Source organism: Macaca nemestrina, chromosome 17, assembly GCF_043159975.1.
Source record: "Macaca nemestrina isolate mMacNem1 chromosome 17, mMacNem.hap1, whole genome shotgun sequence".
Classification (NCBI taxonomy): Eukaryota; Metazoa; Chordata; class Mammalia; order Primates; family Cercopithecidae; genus Macaca; species Macaca nemestrina.
Window position 1 is genome coordinate 38,329,125 of NC_092141.1, and position 25,334 is coordinate 38,354,458.

The following is a 25,334-nucleotide window of genomic DNA, read 5'->3' on the forward strand; positions in this document are numbered from 1 at the left end:
TAAATAAAGATAGAAAACATTTTTTAAAAGATTTCCATTAAAGGGAACACCAAACAATTTTCCTTGGGTAATAGGAAAATGATTCCAGAAGGAAGCTCAGGACTGAAGAAAAACATGAAGAGCGATAAACACGTAGGCACACTGAATATATAATGAACATATAAAACGTTAATGCCTTCCCACTCATTTACAATGCAAATGACCATTTACATTAAAGATTAAAACACTGGTTGGTTTGTGAATGTGTGTAGCTTTCTGATAAAACTATAACAAAGACTGGAAACGCAACAGGTGAAATAAGTCTCTACGGTTTCATTCTACATTTCGTGTTCAGTGGTACACACAGGCCGGGTGTGGCGGCTCACGCCTGTCATCCCAACACTTTGGATAGCCAAGGCGGGCAGATCACTTGAGGTCAGGAGTTTCAGAGCAGCCTGGCCAATACAGCGAAACCATGTCTCCACTAAAAATACAAAAATTAGCTGAGTGCAGTTGTGTGTGCCTGTAGTCCCAGCCACGCAGGAGGCTGAGGCAGGAGGACTGCTTGAACCTGGGAGGTGGAGCTTGCAGTGAGCCAAGATACTGCCACTGCAGTCCAGCCTGGACAACACAGCAAGACTCTGTCTCAAAAAGAAAAAAAACAAAAAAGGGACACACTCAGTAGACTCAATTTACTGATAAGAAAATTACAATCCCTACAGCAACCACTATATAAATATAAATACTTATCTATATAGGAAGAGATATGGCCAAAAGGCAATTTAAGGCAATTTAATGTAATTAATTAAATTTAAATGCAATACTAACTGTTGCATTGTTAAACTGATTAAAATACAGCGCTAAAAACTAATCACAAAAAACCAGAAGAGAAGTAAGAGGGAAAATCAATGTTAAGAACAAACAGCAGAAGACTTCTACTTCTGTCCAAGACAGACCAAGACAGTGAAGAGAAAGGCACAAGGGAAAGTGGAAAATGTCTTGAACGGAATGGCAACAAATATGAAATTTATCAAAACTTGAGATGTAGGCTGGGGCAGTGGTGGCTGACGCCTGTTAATGGCTTGAGCTCAGGAGCTTGAGACCAGCCTGGGCAACATGGTGCAACCCTGACTCTACGAGAAATACAAAACATTAGCCAGATAAGGTGGCGTGCACCCGTAGTCCCAGCTACCTGAGGGGCTAAGACAGGAGGATCGCTTGAACCCAGGAGGTTGGGGCTTCAGTAAGCCGAGATCACACCACTGCCCTCCAGCCTGGGTGACAAATTGAGACCCTGTCCCAAAACAACAACAACAGTGGCAAAAACAAAAACAAAAAAACACAACTTGTGGGATTCAATAAAAGCAACAGAGAGGAACTTTCAGCATATATATTTTCATTAGAAAAGAATATCTAAAAGAAAAGACTTGGCCGGGCGCGGTGGCTCAAGCCTGTAATCACAGCACTTTGGTAGGCCGAGACGGGCGGATCATGAGGTCAGGAGATCGAGACCATCCTGGCTGACACGGTGAAACCCCGTCTCTACTAAAAAATACAAAAAACTAGCCGGGCGAGGTGGCGGGCGCCTGTAGTCCCAGATACTTGGGAGGCTGAGGCAGGAGAATGGCATGAACCCGGGATGTGGAGCTTGCAGTGAGCCGAGATCTGGCCACTGCACTCCAGCCAGGGCGGCAGAGCGAGACTCCGTCTCAAAAAAAAAAAAAAAAAGAAAAGAAAAGACTTAAGTTTCCACCTTTATAAGTTAGAAAAGAAGAGGAAAATATAACACATAGTAAGTAGTAGGAAGGAAATAATAAAGAGCAGAAGTTTAACAAAATAGAAAACAGGGAGATGGCATAAAAAATTAACAAGCCCAAAACTTTCTTTAAAAAGGTCAACAAAACTGAGCAATTCTATTTGGACTGGTCAAAAAAATAAAAATTAAAATTAAAACAGAAAAATCCAGAACACAAATCACCAACATCTGGCCGGGTGTGGTGGCTCACGCCTGTAATCTCAGCACTTTGGGAGGCCGAGGCGGGTGGATCACGTGAGGTCCAGAGTTCATGACCAGCTTGGCCAACATGGTGAAACCCCGTCTCTACTAAAAATACAAAAAATTAGCTATGTGTGGTGGTGTGCACCTGTAATCCCAGTTACTCAGGAGGCTGAGGCAGGAGAATCACTTGAACCAGGGAGGCGGAGGTTGCAGTGAGCCGACATCCTGCCACTGCACTCCAGCCTGGGTAACAAGAGCAAGGCTCCATCTCCAAAAAAAAAAAAAAAATTAAGTTAAAAAAAAATTCACCAACATCAGGAATAACAATGGGGTAACAACCACCAATGCCAGCAAAATTAACAAAATAATAATAAAATACTATTGGCGGCCGTGTGCAGTGGTGTGCGCCTGTAATCCCAGCACTCTGGGAGGCCAAGGCGGGTGGTTCACCCGAGGACAGGAGTTCAAGACCAGACTGGCCAACATGGCAAGATCCTCTTTCTACTAAAAATAAAAAAATTAGCTGGGCGTGGTGGTGCCTGCCTGTAATCCCAGCTACTTGGGAGGCTGAGGCAGAGAATCACTTGAACCTGTGAGGTGGAGTCTGCAGTGAGCCGAGATCGTGCCACTGCACTCCAGCTTGGGTGACAGAGCAAGACTCCATCTCAAAAATAAATAAATAAATAAATAAATAAATAAATAAATAAATAAATACTATTGGCAATGTTAGTCCAACAGTTTCAGCAACTTGTACAAAGTAGTCTTGGAAAAATAGAGCGCACCAAAATTGACTTAAGTATATAAAAATAGGCTGGGCCCAAGGGCTCAGGCCTATAATCCCAATACTTTGGGAGGATAAGACAGGAGGATAGCTTGAGCCCAGATGTTCAAGACCAGCCTCGGCAACAAAGCGAGACCGCTTGTCTCTACAAAAAATAGAAAAAGAAAAAATATTATCCAGGCATGGTGTGCCTGTGGTCCCACCTGTTCAGGAGGCTGAGGCAGGAGGAGCATTTGAACCCGGCGTTTCAAGCTGCAGTGAGCTATGACTGCATCACTGCACTCTTGCATATTGATCTTGGCTCACTGGGCAACAAAGTGATACACTGCTAAAAAAAAAAAAAAAAGAAAGAGAGAAAGAGAGGAAGGGAGGGAGGGAAGACAGAAAAGAGAAAGGAGAGAAAAAGGAATGTCCCTATAATTTTGCCAGAAAACAAATTTATCAGAAATTTTCCCAGAAAAGTTTCAGTTTCTCACGAAGTTCTATATAGAATTCAAAGAAAAATGACATCAAATTTACACAAACTGTTTCATTTTAAGTGACAAGCATAATCCTCAACAAACACCTGACAAAACCACTATAATTCTTAAAGAAACAGAGAATGAAAGTACATGACAAAAATAAAATACATGTCAGGAGACGGACAAGTGAATTTACAGTATCCTAAGAGTTTCAGAGGATTCAGAAGGAGGAAAAAAGTATATAGTAACATTAACTTTTTTGTAAGCTAATAGAGAGGGTAGAATGGAATGAGTGAAACAAACCAGAATAGGAAAGACAAATGCAAAACATGTAATAAGATGGAAGGTTTACACCAGGTGCAGTGGCTCATTCCTGTCATCCCAACACTCTCAAAGCTGAGGCAGGAAGATCACTTGAGCCCGGGACTACAAAGCTACAGTGAGCTAGGATCCTGCTACTTGCACTCCAGCCCAAACAACAGAATGAAAACCTGTCATTTAAAAACAAAACAAAACAGAAGTTTGGAATAGTGAAGGCCTTTCTAACTAATAACTCAAAATACAGACACCGTGAAAGATTAATAAATTGAACAAAATGAAGTAAAAAACCCATGCATAGTAAAAAAAAAAAAAAAAAAAAAAAAAAAAAAAAGTTTTTTTCAAAAGCACAATATAAAAAAAGACTAGCCAGATGGGCAAAAATTAGTCCAACTCATATGAAAACAGCATAATAATATATGAGGGGCTCCTTATGAAAGCTCCAATAAATCACACTAAAAAAATCAACAACTGTGGCTGGGCACGGTGCTCACACCTGCAGTCCCACCACTTTGGGAGGCTGAGGTGGGTGGATCCCGTCTCTACTAAAAATAAAAAAATCAGCCGGGCATGGTGGCCTGCGCCTATAATCCCAGCTATTCGGGTGAGTGAGACAGGGGAGTCCCTTGAACGGGGGAGGCAGAGGCTGCAGTGAGCCAAGATCAAGCCACTACACTCCAGCCTACGTGACAGAGGGAGACCCTGTCTCAAAAAAAAAAAAAAAAAAAAACAACAACAACAACAACCAAGTCAAAAAGCAGACCACAGAAAAGAACAAATTGCTCTTCAAACTATTAAAAAATGTCAACTTCACTAATACTAACAGAAATGCAAAACTACTGTTGGATATACAAACTTTTACCTGTTGTTAGATTACCAAAGGTATGAAGAACAGCTTTTTTATTCATATATTGGTAAAACTGGGAAAACATATTCGTAAAACTATAGGGAGAATAATTTGGCACTATCTATCAAAATTAATTGCAACACTCCTTTGACCCAATGTTTCCAGCTATGGAAATTAATAATCCTATAGATATGCTTGTATACAAGCAAATGAAACATATACAAGAGTTAGTCATCAAAGTAGAAGATCAGAAAGTGCATCAACAACTGATCAATTAGATAACATGGTTAAAAAGGAAAAGAAAGCTCTATACTGATAACAGGATAAATTGTTCATGCCGGGTGCGGAGGCTGACGCCTGTAATCTCAGTACTTTGGAAGGCCGAGGCAGTAGGATCATTTGAGGTCAGGAGTTCAACACCAGCCTGGCCAACATCATGAAACCCCATCTCTACTACAAATATAAAAATTGGCTGGGCGTGGTGGCGCATACCTGTAATCCCAGCAACTTGGGAGGCTGAGGCAGGAGAATCGCTTGAGCCCAGAAGGTGGTGGTTGCAGTGAGCTGAGACTGCACTACTGCATTCCAGCCTGGGCAAATGAGCGAAGCTTCAAATAAAAAAAGAAAATTCAAGAAAAAAGAAAAGAAAAATCTCCAAAAACAAAACAAAACAAAACAAGGTAAATTGTTCAGTGAAATAAGTTAAGATGCAGAAGAGTATATAATATTAACCCATTTGTATAAAGGTGGAGGGTAAACATTTGTCTATTCACATTTGAATATGCAAAAGAAACCTAGAAAGACATGCGAGAAAGTAATAATTACATGGTAGCAGGAATGCTATTGATAAACTGGGCAGATGAGGAAGAGGAGTAACAGGAAGGATTTTGAATATATTTTCAAATTTTGTACAATCTGACTCTATAACATAGTCTGAAAATTAAACCATAAAATATATATAGCTAGCCAAAATCGTTGTATTTTTCCCTTTTATCTACTCACACCATTACTCTAGTCAATGGCAAAACTACTTTAGAGGTGGCTACCCAAACTGGAGAAGAGTATAGTAATAATAGCTAAACCTCTCCTTTTTTTAGCTGCCTCATCACATATGCCAGGGTCTAATAAACTCACATGTACACATTTCAGAATAGTACTGAGTTGTACAAAAATATGATTTATCTGACAAAGATAACTAAAAGTGGAGAAGAAAATGAGGAATACACAAGAGTCCATAGGAAAGCACACCAAAACGTGATACAGAAGTCAGCATTTCTTTCTTTCTTTCGTTCTTTTTTTTGTTTGTTTTCTTGAAACAGAGTGTCACTCTCACCAGTGCCAGGGACTGAAGTACAGTGGTATGACCATGGCTCACTGCAGCCTCGACCTCCCAGGCTCAAGTCATCCTCCTGACTCAGCTTCCCAAGTAGCTGGAACTACAGGCGCTTGCCACCATGTGTAACTAAGTCTTTTTATTTTTATTTTTTATATTTACTTTTGCGGAGACCAAGGTCTCCCTATGTTGCCCAGGCTGGTCTCATACTCCTATGCTCCAGTGAGCCTCCTACCTTGGCCTCTCAAAGAGCTGGGATTACAGATGTCGGGCAGCACACCCCGCCTAAAAGTCAACATTTCCTTATATTCAAGCAACAAAGATCCTCAGAGTTAAATAAAATTAATATTCACTAGGAACATCATCTGTCTAGAGATGTACAAAAGAGAAAAAAGAATCTAAAACAACAGATTTTAGGGCTAACAACAACAAAATGCGGCTCATTTTTCAAAAAAAAATTCCTAACACAAGAAGCTATATCCATTTTCAAAAATAGACTTTTTTTTTTTTTTTTTTTTTTTTTTTTTTTTTTTTTTTGAGACAGCAGGCTAATGGGCAATGGCGCAATCTTGGCTCACTGCAACCTCCACTCCCCGACTTCAAGCAACTCTCCTGCCTCAGCCTCCCAAGTAGCTGGGACTACAGGCACGCACCATCAAACCCGGCTAATTTTTCTATTTTTAGTAGAAACCAGGTTTCACTATGTTGGCCAGGCTGGATTCGAACTCCTGACCTCAGGTGATCCGCCTCCCTCAGCCTTCCAAAGTGCTAGGATTACAGGTGTGAGCTACCTCGCCCAGACAAAAAAATAAGAATTTTAATTAGAAGTGTGTATTTAATAGATCATTCTGCATAAAATATCCAATGCTTGTTTGTACACAAGTAGAAAAATTGTGAGCCAATACAATAAGGATTCATAAATTACAGCCACTACTGTTAAACATGAGTAGAAAACGCTGTTTAATTTGATGAAATAAAATAAACTGCCAGGTATTTGAAGATACTCCACCGGCCCAGTTTTCAATAAAAATTTTTTCAAGAAATCTCTGCACTTACCCCTATTATCTATTCTTTTTTAGGCTCCATCCTGATGGGGACACAGTTCATATCTCTATGAAAAAGAAAAAAAAAGAAACAGGTAATGAAGAAACATTTCAGACGATCAAAAACGTAGTATCTTCCCTACAACTTCAAAACTCCTGAAAATGGGAGAGCAGCATTTGTACTAGCTGCCCCCCAAGAATATTTCAGAACTTTCTTCACAAACAGTTGTTCCCGACGACATGTGATCTTCTTCAGAGGACAAGCTATTTTTTTAAAGTACATTTTAGGCAGGGCGCAGTGGCTTACGCTTGTAATCCCAGCACTTTGGGAGGCCGAGGCAGACGGATCACGAGGTCAGAAGATCGAGACCATCCTGGCTAACATGGTGAAACCCCATCTCTACTAAAATAATAAAAAAATTAGCCGGGCATGGTGGCGGGCGACTGTAGTCCCAGCTACTCGGGAGGCTGAGGCAGGAGAAGGGCAACAACCTGGGAGGTGGAGCTTGCAGTGAGTTGAGATTGGGCAACAGAGTGAGACTCCATCTCAAAAAAAATAAAATAAACAAATAAATAAAGTACATTTTAACTTTTAAACTCCTGCCACAGGCCAGGCTCAGTGGCTCATGCCTGCAATCCCAGAGCTCTGGGAGGCCGAGGCGGGTGGATTACCTGAGGTCGGGAGTTTGAGACCAGCCTGACCAACATGAAGAAACCCCGTCTCTACTAAAAATAAAAAATTAGCCAGGAGTGGCGGAGCATGCCTGTAATCCCAGCTACTGGGGAGGCTGAGGCAGGAGAATTGCTTGAACCCGGAAGGCAGAGGTTGCGGTGAACCAAAATCGTGCCATTGCACTCCAGTCTGGGCAACAAGAGCGAAACTCCACCTAAAAGAAACAAAACAAAACAAAAAACTCCTGCCACAATTTTTTAAATCTCACATTAATGAAAACACAAGGATGCTGGGATTATTTACCTAGGGAGAGGGAGAAAAAGTCAAAAACGTCCTCTCGACACAAGAATGAAGCAAAGCTTTTAACATCTGCCTGTTACCTGTTTACTTCCTGTCCTTTTCTTTGTTTTTTTTTTTTTTGTGACGGAGTCTCGCTCTGTTGCCCAGGCTGGAGCACAGTGGGGCGATCTCGGCTCACTGCAAGCTCCGCCTCCCGGGTTCATTCTCCTGCCTCAGCCTCCCGAGTAGCTGGGACTACAGGTGCCCGCCACCACGCCCGGCTAAGTCTTTTGGATTTTTAGTAGAGACGGGGTTTCACCGTGTTAGCCAGGATGATCTCGTTCTCCTGACCTTGCGATCCGCCCGCCTCAGCCTCCCAGAGTGCTGGGATTACAGGTGTGAGTCACCGCGCCTGGCCCTTTACTTCCTGTCTTATGGCCATCTAGGACGACTGCAGTCAAGTAGGTCTGGTTTCTCTTAAAGAGCCAAACTCACGAATTTAGAATTTTAATTTACATGGCAAGAAATGATCTCATGCATGCTGATTTCCCTTCTGAAAGGAATTAGGCTAATCAGCTATTATTGTTCAAACGCAATGGTACTCAAAATTTATTTTAGATCCCTCTCCCTCCCATTCTCAGAATGGAAAAGCAAAAATAAATGTAGAGCCAGTACTTCCGCTTCTTATGAAACACAGTAAGTTTCAATGGCATTGTCTTACTATGAAGAATAAGTTCCTGAAAGTTGCACTTGAGTATTTTTTATATCCCAGTTTGTTTCCAAAAGAGGTTCTGCAGCATACGACATAGTAATATAGGCCGGGCACAGCGGATCACATGTGTAATCCCAACACTTGGGAGGCTGAGGTAGGCAGATCGCTTGAGCCCAGGGGTTCGAGACCAGCCTGGGCAATATGGTAAAATCCCACCTCTACAAAAAAAAAAAAAAAAATTAGTTGGATGTGGTGGTGGCGCACCTGTAGTCCCAGCTGCTCAGCAGGCTGAGGCGGGCAGATCAATTGAGCCCAGAAGGTCAAGGCTCCAGTGAGCCATGATTGCACCACTGCACTCCAGCCTGGATAAGAGAGTGGACCCTATCTCGAAATAAACAAAAAATGTATATATATATACACACACACACTATATATACACACATACACACAGATACTACATATATATACACACTATATTTGCACACCCTACATATATATATATACACTTACATACATATATGAACTACAACAAACAATTAGAGTAGAAAATTAAGTTGAAATAGTTTTAAAAGGACAGAAGGCATAAGCCATAAAAGCCTACTGAGGTCGGGTGCAGTGCCTCACACATATAATCACAGCACTTTGGGAGGCCAAAATGGAAGGACCACTTAAGGTCAGGAGTTCAAGATCAGCCTAAGCAACAAAGTGAGACCTCATCTCTACAAAAAATAATTTTTTTAAGAAATAGAGTCTATTGGTAAGGTGCAGTGGCTCATGCCTGGAATTCCAGTACTTTGAGAGGTCGAGGCAAGCAGATCACAAGGTCAAGAGATCGAGACCATCCTGGCCAACATGGTGAAACCCCGTCTCTACTAAAAATACAAAAAATTAGCTGGGTGTGGTGGCACGTGCCTCTAGTCCCAGCTTCTTGGGAGGCTGAGGCAGGAGAATCACTTGAAACTGGAAGGCAGAGGTTGCAGTGAGCCCAGATCGCGCCACTGCACTCCAGCCTGGGCAACAAGAGCTAAACTTCTCAAAAAAAAAAAAAAAAAAAAAAAAAAAAAAAAAAAAAAAGAAAGAAAGAAAAAGAAATTACAGAGCGTATTGATAAAGTTTGGATATTTGTGCCTCCAAATCTCGTGTAAAAATATACTCCCAATGTTGAAGGTGGAGTCTAGCAAAAGGTGTTTGGGTAATGGGGGCAGATCCCTCATGAATGTCTTGGTGTTTTCCTTGTGGTAATGAGTGAGTTTCTTGCTGGTGTTAGTTCACGTGAGATCTGATTGGTAAAAAGAGCCTGCCATCTTGCTCCCTTCTCTCACCATGTGACACTCCTTGTCCCCATTCCCACTCCCCCATGAGTAAAAGTTTCCTCAGCCCAACGGTGTTGGTGTTATGCTTGTACAGCCGACAGAACTGTGAACCAAATAAATCTCTTTTCTTTATATTAATAATCTACCCAGTTTCAGGTATTCCTTTATACCAACACAAAACAGACTAATACCGCTATTATTTCTTGCCTTTCAGTATTTCACTCTCCTGATTTTCCTATTACCTCTTTGGCAGCACCTTTCTGATCACCCTATCAAACCTTTAAATGGTGAAGTTCTTCAAGTCTCTGGCCTAAGATGTCATCTTATTTCACGTGAAATACTAGGCAATCTTATTCATTGTCCAAATTTCCATTACTAACTAAATTATAAAAATAAAACAGAGAATCCCAAATTTTATCTATTTGTATAGGTCCTCAGGTTCAGGTATAAAACTCTATATGCTACTTAAACACTTTATTTTATTTTATTTTGAGACAGAGTCTCGCTCTGTTGCCCAGGCTGGAGTGCAGTGGCTCGATCTCGGCTCACTGCAACCTCCACCTCCAGGGTTCAAGCAATTCTCCTGCCTCAGCCTCCCAAGGAGCTGGGATTACAGGTGTGTGCCACCACTTCCATCTAACTTTTTCTATTTTTAGTAGAGATGGGGTTTCGTCATGTTGCCCAGGTTGGTCTCAAACTCCTGGCCTCAAGTGATCCACCGACCTCAGCCTCCTAAAGTGCTAGGATTACAAGTGTGAGCCACTGCACGCAGCCTACATAGACACTTGAAACGCTCCACAATTTATGACAAAACCTGCTCTTCCTGCTCTTTCCATATATTGGTAATGATATTTTCAATGACACATGGCTCATGCAACACACCTAGTATACATAATCTTTGACCACTTCAAACCTTACTCCCTAACCTTTTTTTTTTATTTTTTTGAGATGGAGTCTTGCTCTATCACCCAGGCTGGAGTACAGTGGCACGATCTTGGCTTAAATCTTGGCTTACTGCAAGCTCCGCCTCCCGGGTTCACACCATTCTCCTGCCTCAGCCTCCCGAGTAGCTGGGACTACAGGCACCCGCCACCATGCCCGGCTAATTTTTTGCATTTTTAGTAGAGATGGGGTTTCACCATGTTAGCCAGGATGGTCTCGATCTCCTGATCTTGTGATCCGCCTGCCTTGGCCTCCCAAAGTGCTGGGATTACAGGTGTGAGCCACCACGCCCGGCCCTAACCTCACTTTTCATCCATAACTATATTGTGCCCTTCCTCTTCCTCAATACTGGTGAGATCTGCCTATCTCCCTCCATCTCCACTATTACCCTACTTAAAGCCAGCATCGCCTTTCATCAGGACCACTTCAGTCACCTCCTAAATGCAGCAGTTGCCCAGTTATCCATGGGAGAAACGTTCTAAGAACCCCAGTGGATATCTGAAATGACAAATGGTACTGAGCACTTGATTCCGTTTTTTGCTATACATACATACCTATAAAAAAGTTTAATTTAGAAATTAGGCACAGTAACAGATTAACAACAATAATAAAATAGAACAGGCCGGCTGTAGTGGCTCACGCCTATAATCCCAGGACTTTGGGAGGCCAAGGGGGACAGATCACCTCAGGTCAGGAGATCGAGACAAGCCTGGCCAACATGGTGAAACTCCATTTCTACTAAAAAGACAAAAAAATTAGCTGAGTGTGGTGGTGCACACCTGCAGTCCCACCTAAGCAGGAGGCTAAGGCACAAAAAATCAATTGAACCCGGGAGGTTGCAGTGAGCTGAGATCGTGCCACTGTACTCCAGTCTGGGCGACAAAGAGAGACTCCACCTCAAAAAAATTTAAAAATTAAAAAAAAAAATTATAACAATTTACTATGAAAAAGTTACGTGAATGTGGTCTCTCTCAAAATACAGTCTGCATAACAACAACCATACACACAGTGGTGGTCCCATGAGATTAAATGGAACTGAACAATTCCTATTGCCTAGTGACATAGTGATGTAATAGCCATAGTAACATGACAGAGCAAATTTTAAACTAAATGTAGTGTACATTAAGTGCACAATGTTTATAAAGTCTATGGTAGTTGTAGCAGTCCGTTCTCTCACTGCTATAAAGAACTACCCGAGACTGGGCAATTTATAAAGATAAGAGGTTTAATTGACTCACAGTTGCACATGGCTGAGAAGGCCTCAGGAAACTTTCAATCATGGTGGGAGGGGAAGCAAGCACGTCTTACATGGCAGCAAGCAAGAGAAAGAGAATCTGTACGTAGGAAAACACTGCCACTTTCAAAACCATCAGATCTCAAGAGAATTCATTCACTGTCATGAGAACAGGATGGGGGAAACTGCCCCCATTATCCAGTCACCTCCCTCCTTCAACACATTGGGATTACAATTCCAGATGAGATTTGGGTGGGGATACACAGCCAAACCCTATCAGTAATGTACAATAATGTCCCAGGCTTTCACATTCACTCACCACTTACTAACTGACTCACCCAGAGCAACTTCTAGTCCTGCAAGCTTCATTCATGCTAAAGTCCTATACAAGTGTGTTTCTTTTTTTCTTTCATACCATTATTTTAGCTGTCCCTTTTCTATGTTTAAAAACACAAATACTTACCATTATGTTAAGTTGCTTGCAGGATTCAGTAATGAAGCATACAAGTTTGCAGCCTAGGAGAAATAGGCTATACCTTGTAGCCTAGGTGTGTAGTAGGCTATACAATATAGCTTTGTTTAAGAACATTCTAAGATGATTGTGCAATGACAGAATCACCTAATGAGGTATTTCTAAGAAAATACCTCCTTCCTGCATGACACAACACATGATTCTGCCTCACTGTACTCTACTCACCTATTTTCAGAGGTGTTGATCATGGGGAACTAAAATCAAGGAAAGAAAAACCACAGATAATGGAAAATGACTGTAGTCTCTTAATATTCACTCTTAACCAACTATCACCAATCTGCAGAATGAAATTTTCACAAGAAAATGAACTTCAGAAATGGAAATCCAAATGCACCACTGCCCACTTAAAAACACTTCAATAGGCCGGGCACCATGGCTCAAACCTGTAGTCCCAGCATTTTTGGAGGCTGAGGCGGGCGGATCACGAGGTCAAGAGATCGAGACCATCGTGGCCAACATGGTGAAAACCCATCTCTACTAAAAATACAAAAATCATCTGGGTGTGGTGGTGTGCACCTGTAGTCCCAGCTACTCGGGAGGCTGTGGCAGGAGGATGGTGTGAACCCAGGTGGAGGACGTTGCACTGAGCCGAGATTACACCACTGCACTCCAGCCTGGCAACAGAGTGAGACACTGTCTCAAAAACAATAACAAAAAGAAAACAAAACAAGAAAACCACTTCAATAGTTTCCCCATATCATATAACCCTTTCTTACCTCCACAACCTTCCCTCCTTCCAACATTTCACTTTATGGGCAACACTGGCTTTTTCTTCTTTCAATTCTATAAATTCTACAGAGCTCATTCCCACTTCAAAGGCTTTTAACGGGTTGTTTTTACTCTAAACGGAATATTATTATCCACTGTACCCTCTTTTGCAGCTGGATAACTTCTGTGCATCCCTCTGGTCCTTGCTTAAAGTCACTTCATCAAAGACAATGTCTCTGAATCTCTAGATGAGGTCAGGTGCCATATGATGATTTAACTATGCTTCCTTCTTGGGATATATTACAATTACAATTAACTATTTATGCAATTAAACTAACTCCTCTGCTAGATTATAAGCTCCATTTTATGGCTGTAGCTGCCCCTAACATCAGGCACAGTCTCCAGGCACAGTAACTCAAAAACTACATGATGAAGGGATAAAAGGAACAAAACTACAAACATCCCATCGCTGCTATAACAAAGAAAGAAAAAAGAAAGAAAATTTTTAATTTTCAAAAATAGGCCAGATTCGATGGCTCATGCCTGTAATTCCAGAATTCTGAGAGGCCAAGGCGGGCGGGCGACGTAAGGTCAGAAGTTCAAAACAAGCCTGGCGAACATGGCGAAACCCCATCACTACTAAAAATACAAAACCTAGGCTGGGCACAGTGGCTCATACCTATAATCCCAGCAGTTTGGGAGGCCAAGGCAGGTAGATCACAAGGTCAAGAGATCGAGACCATCCTGGCCAACATGGTGAAACCCCATCTCTATAAAAAATACAAAAATTAGCTGGGTATGGTGGTGCATGCCTGTAGTCCCAGCTACTAGGAGGCTGAGGCAGGAGAATCACTTGAACCTAGGAGGCGGAGGTTGTAGTGAGCTGAGATTACACCACTGCACTCCAGCCTGGTGACAGTGCAAGACTCCATCTCAAAAAAAAAAAAAAAAAAAAAAAAAAAAAAAATTTAGCCAGGCGTGGTGGCAGGCACCTGTAATCCCAGCTACTCAGGAGGCTGAGCCACGAGAATCACTTCAACCTGGGAGGTGGAGGCTGCAGTGAGGCGAGATCTCACGCCACTGCACTCCAGCCTGGGTGACAAAGAGAGACTCTGTCAAAAAAAAAAAAAAAAAAAAAACTCAACATTCATTTTTATATAATTTCGATGACACCATAATCCTATTCTTTTGGACAGCAATTAAGCAATAAGAATTGAGAAAAACTTCTAGAGAGCCAAAGCAAATAATATAAGATACAGCATTTATAAATTACCTTTGTGTCTTTTAACATTTATATACTTTATCTTCAAGACACGAAAATATATGTACAAAGATATTTTATATAACCATTTATAACCATAAAACTTTTATAAAAGTCTGGCCGCTGCAGTGGCTCTCACTTGTAATCCCAGCACTTTGGGAGGCTGAGGCTGGTGGATCACTTGAGGTTAGGAGTTCAAGAACAGCCTAGGCAACATGGTAAAACCCCATCTCTACTAAAAATACAAAAAATTCACTGGACGTATTTACTATTAGCAATTTAAATCCAACAATATATAAGAAGAATAGGCCAGTTGCGGAGGCCCACACGGATTACGAAAGTAATCCCAGCACTTTCGGAGGCCAAGGAGGGAGGATCATTTGAGGTCAGGAGACCTGCCTGGCCAACATGGTGAAACCCTGTCTCCAAAAAAGAAAACTAACTGAGCAGGGTGGCATGTGCCTGTAATCCCAGCTACTTGGGAGGCTGAGGCAGGAGAATCACTTGAACCCAAGAGGCGGAGGTTATAGTGAGCAGAGATTGCACCACTGTACCCATCTCCAAAAATAATAATAATAATAATAATAATACACCATGACACCAAATGGCATTTAGTATATAACATTTGAAAATAAAATAATGAAATTTACATTAATATCTTTAAATATATAGCATTATCTCAATAGATACAGAAAAAGCTTTTGAGAAAACTCAATATGCATTCATGACATAAACCCTCAAGAAGCGAGGGCTAGACCTTACTCAACTGTGTATTCTCCATGGCATGGCATGACTATTCCTCTTGGGGTCTGTGACTATAACTATCTTTTCAATAGGAGTCACAGTGGCTTCTGTTGGCCTTGTCATATCTAAATAGTAATAAAACCTATATTTGAAAACAATCTGATAAAGTTCATCAATAAAACCCCTACAGCTGACTTATAATTAATGGTGTAACACTGAATGCTATCCTAGAAGAATGAAAACAAGATTAAGTCCATTCTCTAAGGGAAGAGAAGAAAAGGAATTACAACGGGAAAAAAGAGAGAAAACTGTTTTATGACAATCATCTATTAGAAAATCTAAGAAATCTACCTAAAAAACTAGTAGAATTAATAGGACTTAAGTAAGGTTGTAAGAAACAGGTTAATATACAAAAATTCAATTTCCAACCAAAAATTAGAAAATGTTACAATACTTTATAATTGCTGAAAAATGTGTTTAATATTTTAAAATACAAATAGCATCAAAAAAGGACCAAATACTTAAAAATAAAAATAATTTTAGGCCAGGCATGGTGACTCATGCCTGTAATCCCAGCACTTTGGGAGGCTGAAGCAGGTAGATCATTTGAGGTCAGGAGTTGACCAGCCTAGCCAACACGGTGAAATCCCATCTCTACTGAAATTATAAAAATTAGCTGGGCTTAGCGGTACATGCCTGTAATCCCAGCTGCTTGGGAGGCTGAGGCAGGAGAATTGTTTGAACCCAGGAGATGGAGTGAGCCAAGACTGTGCCACTGCACTCCATTTAGGCAACAGAGTGAGACTCCGTCTCAACAAAAGGAAAAAAAATAAGTAATTTTAAAAACAGACCAAAGGCTAAAAGCAACAAACAACTGCTCAGGCAAAACAAAAAAGACCTAATAAATGGAGAGATATACTATACTAATGATTAAGACTCAATGGTTGTCAAGATGTCAGTTCTCCTTAAACTGATCAGCAGATTCAAGACAATTACAATCATGATCCCATCAGCCTTTTTTGGAGAAGAGAGAAAAGAGATTATTAAAATTGATACGGAAATGTGAAGGATGTAGAATATGCAGAACTTCGAAAAAGAAGAAAAAGGTTTAAGGACTTGCAATTCTGACTTCAAGACAATATAAAGTTACAAAATAATCAGAATACTCTAACTGAGCTAGACAAACAGATTTTTGGAGCAGAAGGAAGATTTCTGAAAGAGATCCCACTTATGCAGCCACAGGATGTTCCCAAAGCAACCCAGCGAGAAAAGGAGACTCTTTTCAACCAATGGTGAAAAACAACTGGACAGCCATATGCAAAAAACTCAAACCTACAAAAATAACTACAGATGCATCACAGACCTAATACAAATTAACAAAAGCAAAACCTTTAGAGGAAATCAAGGAAACTACCTTCATGACTTCGAGGTTAGGCAAAAGTGTCTTAGCTCACAGTAAGCAATAACTACAAAAGAAAACATTGATAAATTAAATTTATCAGATATAAGTATTTCTGCTCATCAAAAGGTACAGTTAAAATAAATAGGTAAACCACATAGACTTGAGGAAAGTATTTACAAAACATTTATCTAACAAAGGATGAGTATTTAGGACATAGAAACACCTTCTGCAACTCAGATGAAAAAAAGAAAACAAAGAACACTAAAGGCTGAATGAACAAACTCATCACCAATGAGAGCACACAAATCGTCAACACATGAGCTAAACGTGCTCAATATCACCAGTTCTCATGAAAATGTAAATTGAAACCACAATGATACCACTTCCGGTCAAGACGGCATTAATAAGGGGACCAGATTTAGCCTCCTTGTGTGAAATAATAAAAACCTAATAAAATGAATGAAACAACAACACTGAAGATATTGGACAAGTAACAAAAGACAGTGATCCCTGGAAGACAAAAACAAACGGGCTGCACGCGTGCCCAGCTTACTGCCTCGAGAGTTTCCAGGTCGTGGAACAGGGAGGAGGAACCCAGGCAGAGCATGTGGTCTCCCCAAGTTGAGGAAATGAAGCTGGAAGTCCAAGGAGACCAAGGTGCCTAGAGCTCACAAGGGAGACCAGCACTGAGTAGACAGCTGGAGAGAGAGACAGAGAGAAATGAAGAGATCTACAAAGGCTCACCCTAGAACTTTTGGTTGAATGACAAATCAGCACTTGCAATGTAAAGGAACTATCCAAGGGCAAGGTGAGAAATCACCAAAAGAATTAGAGGTAATAGCATCCAGAACTGACATAAGGATGTGAATAGTACCCGTACCCAAAATCCAAAAGCAAATGATGTGATGTAATTTATATCACATTGGAGATATGACATCGGAGTACTAGGAAAGAAAAGGCTTCAGAAGGAGGAAAAAATTAACCCTAAACACAGCCCTGGTCTAGTCAAAGAAAACATAAAAGACCCAACAGAAAGAAACTGTTTTCAAGCAACTGAATAATACTACAGAACAAAGTCCACAAATATTTTTAAAAGGCAAGCAAAACTAGAGAAATGAGAAAACAAGGTAAAATTCCCACTGGTTAAAAAGTCAATCAAAATTTATAAGACTTACATAGAAGCAGGAAATTACACCCCACAATGAAACAAAAAAAAAACCAATTTTGAAATGAAACAGAAAATAGAATTAGTACACAAGTCCTTTAAAACAATTATGATGCTATTTCATGTGATCAGAAAGTTAGAACAAACAAGTAAAAATATGAAATATTTTTAAAATTTGAACTTCTAAAGATGAAAAATTACAAAGTCTAAGATGAAAAATACACTTTGAAATTTACAACACGTGAAACCAAACTTACTAACCTAAATGAAACAGAAAAAAAAAAACACTAAAAAATGTAATATGTGATAATTGAAATAACTTCAAGAGGCCAAACATACTTGTAACCAGAGCCACAAAACAGGAGATAATATAGAAAAAAAAACTTTAGAAATCATGGCCAAAAACTTTCACGTTTGATGGAAATCATAAGCATATATAACACAGCGCTCTATTAATCAACTATCAGTCATTAGAAACATGAAGAAAAGTGGCTGAGTGCAGTGGCTCACGCCTGTAATCCCAGCACTCTGGGAGGCCGAGATGGGAAAATCTCTTCAGGCCAGGAGTTTGAGACCAGTGTGGGCAACACTGCAGAACACCGTCTCTTAAAAAAACAAAACAAAACAAAACACACACACACACACACGAAACATGGCCTGGCCCTGTGGCTCACACCTGTAATCCCAGCACTTTGGGAGGCCGAGGCCAGCAGGTCACCTGAGGTCAGGAGTTCGAGACCAGCCTGACCAACATGGACAAACCCTGTCTCTACTAAAAATACAAATATAGATAGGCATCGTGGTGCATGCCAGTAATCCCAGCTACTTGGGAAACTGAGGGGGAGAATTGCTTGAACCACGGAGACGGAGATTGCAGTGAGCCGAGATTGTGCCACTGCACTCCAGCCTGGGCAACAAGAGGGAAACTCCGTCTCAAAACAAAACAAAACAAAACAAAACAAAAACCACACACACAAAAATTAGCCACGGGTAGTGGCACACACTTGTGGTCCTTCCAGCTAAGGCAGGAGGAGGTTGAGGCCATAGTGAGCCATGATTGTGACCCTGCACTCCAGCCCAGGCGATAGAGTAAAAGTGTATCTTCAAAAAATAAGGTAAACCACGACCAAAATGACTAAAATCAGAAATTAAAATTCTAATGCAGCCAAAGAAAAAGATCTTATTACACACTAAAAAATCAAAAGAAAGTTGAAATCGTTATAATACTATCATGTAAAGTAGACAAAAATAAAAATTTTATGAGGAAAAAAGAGCATCATTTTATAAACATTAAGGGTTTAATTCATCAAGAACACATGCAAATCCTAAACATTTATTTACCTATTAATAACAGAGCTTCAAAATAAATAAAGCAAAAATGAAAGTACGAACTGTAAGAAGAAATGAAAGAATCTACAATTTATTTTTATTTATTTATTTATTTATTTTTTGGAGACGGAGTCTCGCTGTGTCGCCCAGGCTGGATTGCAGTGGCCGGATCTCAGCTCACTGCAAGCTCTGCCTCCCGGGTTTACGCCATTCTCCTGCCTCAGCCTCCCGAGTAGCTGGGACTACAGGCGCCTGCCACCTCGCCCGGCTAGTTTTTTGTATTTTTTAGTAGAGACAGGGTTTCACCGTGTTAGCCAGGATGGTCTTCATCTCCTGACCTTGTGATCCACCCGTCTCCGCCTCCCAGAGTGCTGGGATTACAGGCTTGACCCACCGCTCCCGGCCAGAGTCTACAATTATATTTTAAAATTTCAGCAAACCTCTCTATGTGATAGAACCAGGTCAGGCGTGGCGATTCACACCTGTTATCCCTGAACTTTGGGAGCCCGAGACAGGATTGCTTGAGCACAGGAGTTCAAGACCCACCTGAGCAACACAGGGAGACCCTGTCTCTACAAAAAGATTTTAAAAAACTAAGTGGGTGGGCCGGGCGTGTTGGCTCACACCTGTAGTCCCAGCACTTTGGGAGCCTGAGGCAGGCGGATCACCTGAGGTCAAGAATTTGAGTCCAGCATGGCCAAAATGGTGAAACCCCGTCTCTACTAAAAATACAAAAATTAGCTGGGCGTGGTGGCGTACAACAGTAATCCTAGCTACTCGGGAGGCTGAGGTAGGAGAATCGCTTAAACCCAGGAGGCGGAGGTTGCAGTGAGCAGAGATCGCGCCATTGCACTCCAGCCTGGGCGACAGAGCGAGATTCCATCTCAAAAAAAAAAAAATTTTTTTTGCTAGGTGTGGTAGCATACGCCTGTAGACCCAGCTACTGGGGAGGTTGAGGTGGGAGGATCACTTGAGCCCAAGGGGTGGAGGCTCAGTGAGCTATGATTGTGCATGTCACTGCACTCCAGCCTAGGTGACAGAGCGACATCATGTTCAAAACAAAGGAATGATAATCATAATAACAGAACCAGTAGACAGAGAATGAGTAAGGATACAGAAGCTTGAATAACATCATTAAGCAAACTGACCTAACTATAGAATACTCTGCACAAACTACCAGAATAAAAATTCTGTTCAAGTGCATTTGGAACACTTACCAAGATATACTATATTAGAACCAGAAAAACAACTCTTGGTAAATTTAAAAGGTTTCAGGTCTTATCACGAGTTTTTTTCTTACCACTGTGTTATTAATTTAGCAATCAGTGACAGAAAAAAAAAAATCAATAGACAATCCCGATATTTGGAATCAAAACATACTTTTAAAATAACCAATGGGGACCGGGAGCGGTGGTTCACGCCTGTAATTCCATCACTTTGGGAGATCGAGGCAGGTGGATCACAAGGTCAGGAGTTCAAGACCAGTGTGGCCAAGATGGGGAAACTCCATCTCTACTAAAAATACGAAAGTTAGCCGGGCATGGTAGCAGGCACGTGTAACCGTAGCTACTCAGGAGGCTGAGGCAGAGAATTGCTTGAACCCAGGAGGTGGCGTTTGCAGTGAGCCAACATCGCAGCCGCTGCACTCCAGCCTGAGCGACAGAGCAAGAATCTGTCTCAAAATATAAAATAAGGCCGGGCGCGGTGGCTCAAGCCTGTAATCCCAGCACTTTGGGAGGCCGAGATGGGCGGATCACGAGGTCAGGATATCGAGAGACGATCCCGGCTAACACGGTGAAACCCCGTCTCTACTAAAAAATACAAAAAACTAGCCGGGCACGGTGGCGGGCGCCTGTAGTCCCAGCTACTCGGGAGGCTGAGGCAGGAGAATGGCGTAAACCCGGGAGGCGGAGCTTGCAGTGAGCTGAGATCCGGCCACTGCACTCCAGCCTGGGTGACAGAGCAAGACTCCGTCTCAAAAAAAATAAAATAAAATAAAATAAAAAATAAAATAAAATAAAATTAATTAATTAATTAATTAAATAAAATAACCAACGGGTAAAAAAAAAAAAAAAGACAAAAATATCAAGTATTTTTAAGACAGTTAAAGCAGTAATTGAGAGAGAAATTTATACAATTACACGACTATATTAGAAAAGAAACAAATCAGTGACTTCATCTTTTCCTTAAGAAACTAGAAGAGCAAAAGAAAGATCCAGCAGAAGTCAATGAAACAGAAACAGAAAAATAGGGCACACTCAATGAAATCAAAGGTTAGACTTACACTTCTGGGAGTATGGAACGGACATACTTTTGCCTATTCCTCCCACTAAGTACAAATTTAAAAAGTGAATATTATAAATGAAACGAATATTCTCTGAAAGGTGGAGAGAAGGCAAATTAGTTCAGGATCACAAGACACAAGGCACAGTAGAGCAGTAAATTCCCTGGGTATTCTTCTTGACTAATGTATCCTACTCCTGGAATGCAAGAAGTGAGTACATCAGGAACACCGATGGGCACAGACCAAAACAATCCCCAACAGGGCCGGGCGCGGTGGCTCACGCCTATACTCCCAGCACTTCGGGAGGCCGAGGCGGGTGGATCACCTGAGGTCAGGAGTTGGAGACCAGCCTGGCCAACATGGCAAAATCCCGTCTCCACTAAAAATAAAAATTAGCCAGGCGTGTTGGCCGGCGCCTGTAATCCCAGCTACCCCGGAGGCTGAGGCACGAGAACCGCTTGAACTCGGGAGGCGGAGGTTGCGGTGAGCAGAGATCGCGCCGCTGCACTCCAGTCTGGGTGAAAGAGATTGTTTCCAAAAAAAAAAAAAAAAAAAGAAGCCCCAACGAAAACCTTCTCTCTCCGGACCAAATTACCAGTAAAGTGGTATGTTCCCCAGAAAGAAAACTTTTGAAGAAGAACTGCTCTAATCCAGCATAACACCACAGAAAACCTAGCCCCACCCATACCAGCAATGATCGCATGGGAACTAGATATCCACCCTTGTGAGACTGTCATGAAAACAACCCTAGATTCCCACCAGGTGGTGTCAGAACAAATTAAGCAGGGCACTGGAACTTTCATTCCAAATGCTAGTTAATGAGCATCCTCTCCCCACCGTGTCAGTGGAGAAACGTGGGGAAGCCTGGCCTTCACCACCATCTGCCAGTAATAGGGCATCCCTCCCTGTTCCCACTGGAGCGGTAGCAGAGAAGACCTAGGAGAGAGTCAGAACTTTCACCCACACACAGTAACAAATGAGGCCACATCCACCACGGAGATCAGGCAGGTGGGGAGCCACGACTTCCACCTCTGCAAAGAACTAAAAGGGAGGCCGGGCGCAGTGGCTCACGCCTGTAATCCCAGCACTTGGGAGGCCGAGGCGGGCGGATCACGAGGTCAGGAGATCGAGACCATCCTGGTTAACACGGTGAAACCCCATCTCTAAGAAAAATACAAAAAAATTAGCTGGGCGAGGTGGCGGGCGCCTGTAGTCCCAGCTACTCGGGAGGCTAAGGCAGGAGAATGGCGTGAACCCAGGAGGCGGAGCTTGCAGTGAGCCGAGATCGGGTCACTGTACTCCAGGCTGGGTGACAGAGGGAGACTCTGTCTCCAAAAAAAAAAAAAAAAAGGAACTAAAAGGGAGTTTACCTCAAACGTCAACATAGACAAGGTAGAGAACCTGAACTTCATCCCCTAGGTGGCTTAACAAGGTGGCACCAACACTCTATCCCTGTTAGATCAGTGTAAGAGTTAAAACAGTTGTTTAAGCTGCATAGTCTCATGACAACACAAAAATGTGCAGGTTTCAATCAAAAGTTATTTGTGATACCAAAAAGACACCAAGAATTGGGAAGATTTCAAATTGAATGGAAAAAGGCAATAAACAAATGCAAACATCGATATATCTTATTTCTAATATCTCACAGATATTAGAAATAAGAATCAGAATTAACTGAAAAAAACTTTTTTTGTTTGTTTGTGGTTGTTTTTTGTTTGTTTTTGGAGATGGAGTCTTGTTCTGTTGCCTAAGCGGGAGCGCACTGGCATGATCTCAGCTCACCTCCCAAATTCAAGCGATTTTCCTGCCACAGTCTCCTGAGTAGCTGGGATTACAGGTGCCGCTATCTCGCCTGGCTAATGTTTGTGTTTTTAGTAGAGACGGGCTTTTGCCATGTTGGCCAGGCTGATTTCAAACCCTGACCCCAGGTGACTAACCCATCTTGGCCTCCCCCAAAAAATGCCGGACACGGTGGCTCATGCCTGTAATCCCATCACTTTGGGAGGCTGAGGTGGGTGGATTACCTTAGGTCGGGAGTTCGAGAGCAGCCTGACCAACATGGACAAACTCCATCTCTACTAAAATTAGCCGGTGTGGTGGCACATGCCTGTAATCCCAGCTACTTAGGAGGCTGAGGCAGGAGAATCGCTTGAACCTGGGAGGCGGAATTTGCGATGAGCCGAGATCGTGCCACTGCACTTCAGCCTGGGCAACAAGAGCAAAACTTTGTCTCAAAAAAGAAGAAAAAATAATTCAATGGAACAAATATCCAAACAATATCAACGAACTAAAATAAACAGATATAAAACACAATAAAGAAAAATGGTTTTGGCATAGTGAATTGGGGTCGAAAAAAAAATACAAGAAAAATGGAATTCCAAAAATGTTCAAGTAACCCAAAAGAAAGCAGGAAAAAGAGCAATCAAAAAACAAAAACTTAAAAGAGGCATGGTGGCTGAGGCCTGTAATTCTAGCTAAAAATACAAAAATTAGCTGGGATTGGTGGCACATGCCTGTAATCCCAGTTACTTGGGAGACTGAAGCACAAGAACTGCTTGAACCCGGGAGGCAGAGGTTGCAGTAGGCCAAGACTGAGCCACTACACTCCGGCCTGGGCAAGAGTAACACTTTGTCCCCCCACGTCCCCCCCAAATAAATGGGACTCTGACAACATCTGTAACTATGTAAATGCCCCAAATACCTAAATACAGCAAATAAAAGACAAAAACTGGCCAGGTGCAGTGGCTCACGACCGTAATCCCAGCACTTTGGGAGGCCGAGGAGAGCAGATCACTTGAGGTTTGGTGTTCGAGACCAACCTGGCCCACATGGTGAAAACCCGTCTCTAGTAAAAATACAAAAAAAAAAAAAAAAAAAAAAAAAATTTAGCCAGGCGTAGTGGTAGGCACTTGTAATAGCTACTCCGGAGGCTGAGGCAGGAGAATCATTTGAACCCACTAGGTGGAGGTTGTAGTGAGCCAAGGTCATACCACTGCACTCCACCCTGGGTGATAGAGCGATACTCCGTCTCAAAAAAAAAGACAGATTGACAAACTGGATTTTAAAAACTAACCTAAAGCCAAGCATGGTGGCTCACGCCTATAATGCCAGAGCTTTGAGAGGCCATCACAGGAGGGTCTCTTGAGCCCAGGAGTTCGAGACCAGGCTGGGCAACATAACAAGACCTCGTCCCTACAAATAATAAAAAATTAGCCAGGTGTGATGGTGCACATGTGTGGTCCCAATTACTTGGGAGGCTGAGGTGGGAGAACTGTTTGAACCCAGGAGGCGGAGGTTGCAGTGCGCCAAGATTCTGCCATTGCACTCCAGTCTGGGCAACAAGAGCGAAACTCCACCTCAAAAAAAAAAGAAAAAAGAAAGAAAAAACAAACAAAACAAGTATATATAAGTCAGCAATGAAGACGATGCAGGACTTCTACACAGAAAAATCAGAAAACTTTTCTGAAATAAACTGAAGACAACATAATAAATGGAAAGACATTTCATGTTCTTGGACTGCAACACCTCAGTGTTGCTAAGAAGTTCCTACTCCAAAGCAATCTACGCATTTAATCAAATCCCTGTCAAAATCCCAAGAATGCTTTTTTGCAGAAATAAAAAAAAAAATACATTCCAAAACTCACATAGAATCTCAAGGGACCTCAAATAGTCAAAACAATCTTGAAAAGGAAGAATAAATTTGAAGACATCACACTTCCTGATTTCAAAACTTCCTACAAAGCTACAGTAATCAAAATAGTGTTGCCAGCTGTGGTGGCTCATGCCTGTAATCCCAGCACTTTGGGAGGCCGAGGTGGGTGGATCACCTGAGGTTGGGAGTTTCAGACCAGCCTAACCAACATGGAGAAATCTTGTCTCTGCTAAAACTACAAAAATTAGCCAGGCGTGGTGGTGCATGCCTGTAATCTTAGCTACTCGGGAGTCTGAGGAAGGAGAATCGCTTGAACCCAGGAGGCAGAGGTTGCAGTGAGCAA

At 41.9% G+C, this 25,334-nt stretch overlaps 1 long non-coding RNA gene across 1 annotated transcript in view; it reads right to left on the reverse strand.

The window, feature by feature from the left end:
* LOC139359531 (uncharacterized) overlaps window positions 1-25,334 on the reverse strand; it is a 44,666-nt gene that overhangs the window by 7,086 nt on the left and 12,246 nt on the right. The window contains exon 3 of the long non-coding RNA XR_011615576.1: window positions 6,775-6,829. This is a non-coding gene — a long non-coding RNA (uncharacterized lncRNA). The remainder of the gene's footprint in view (window positions 1-6,774; window positions 6,830-25,334) is intronic.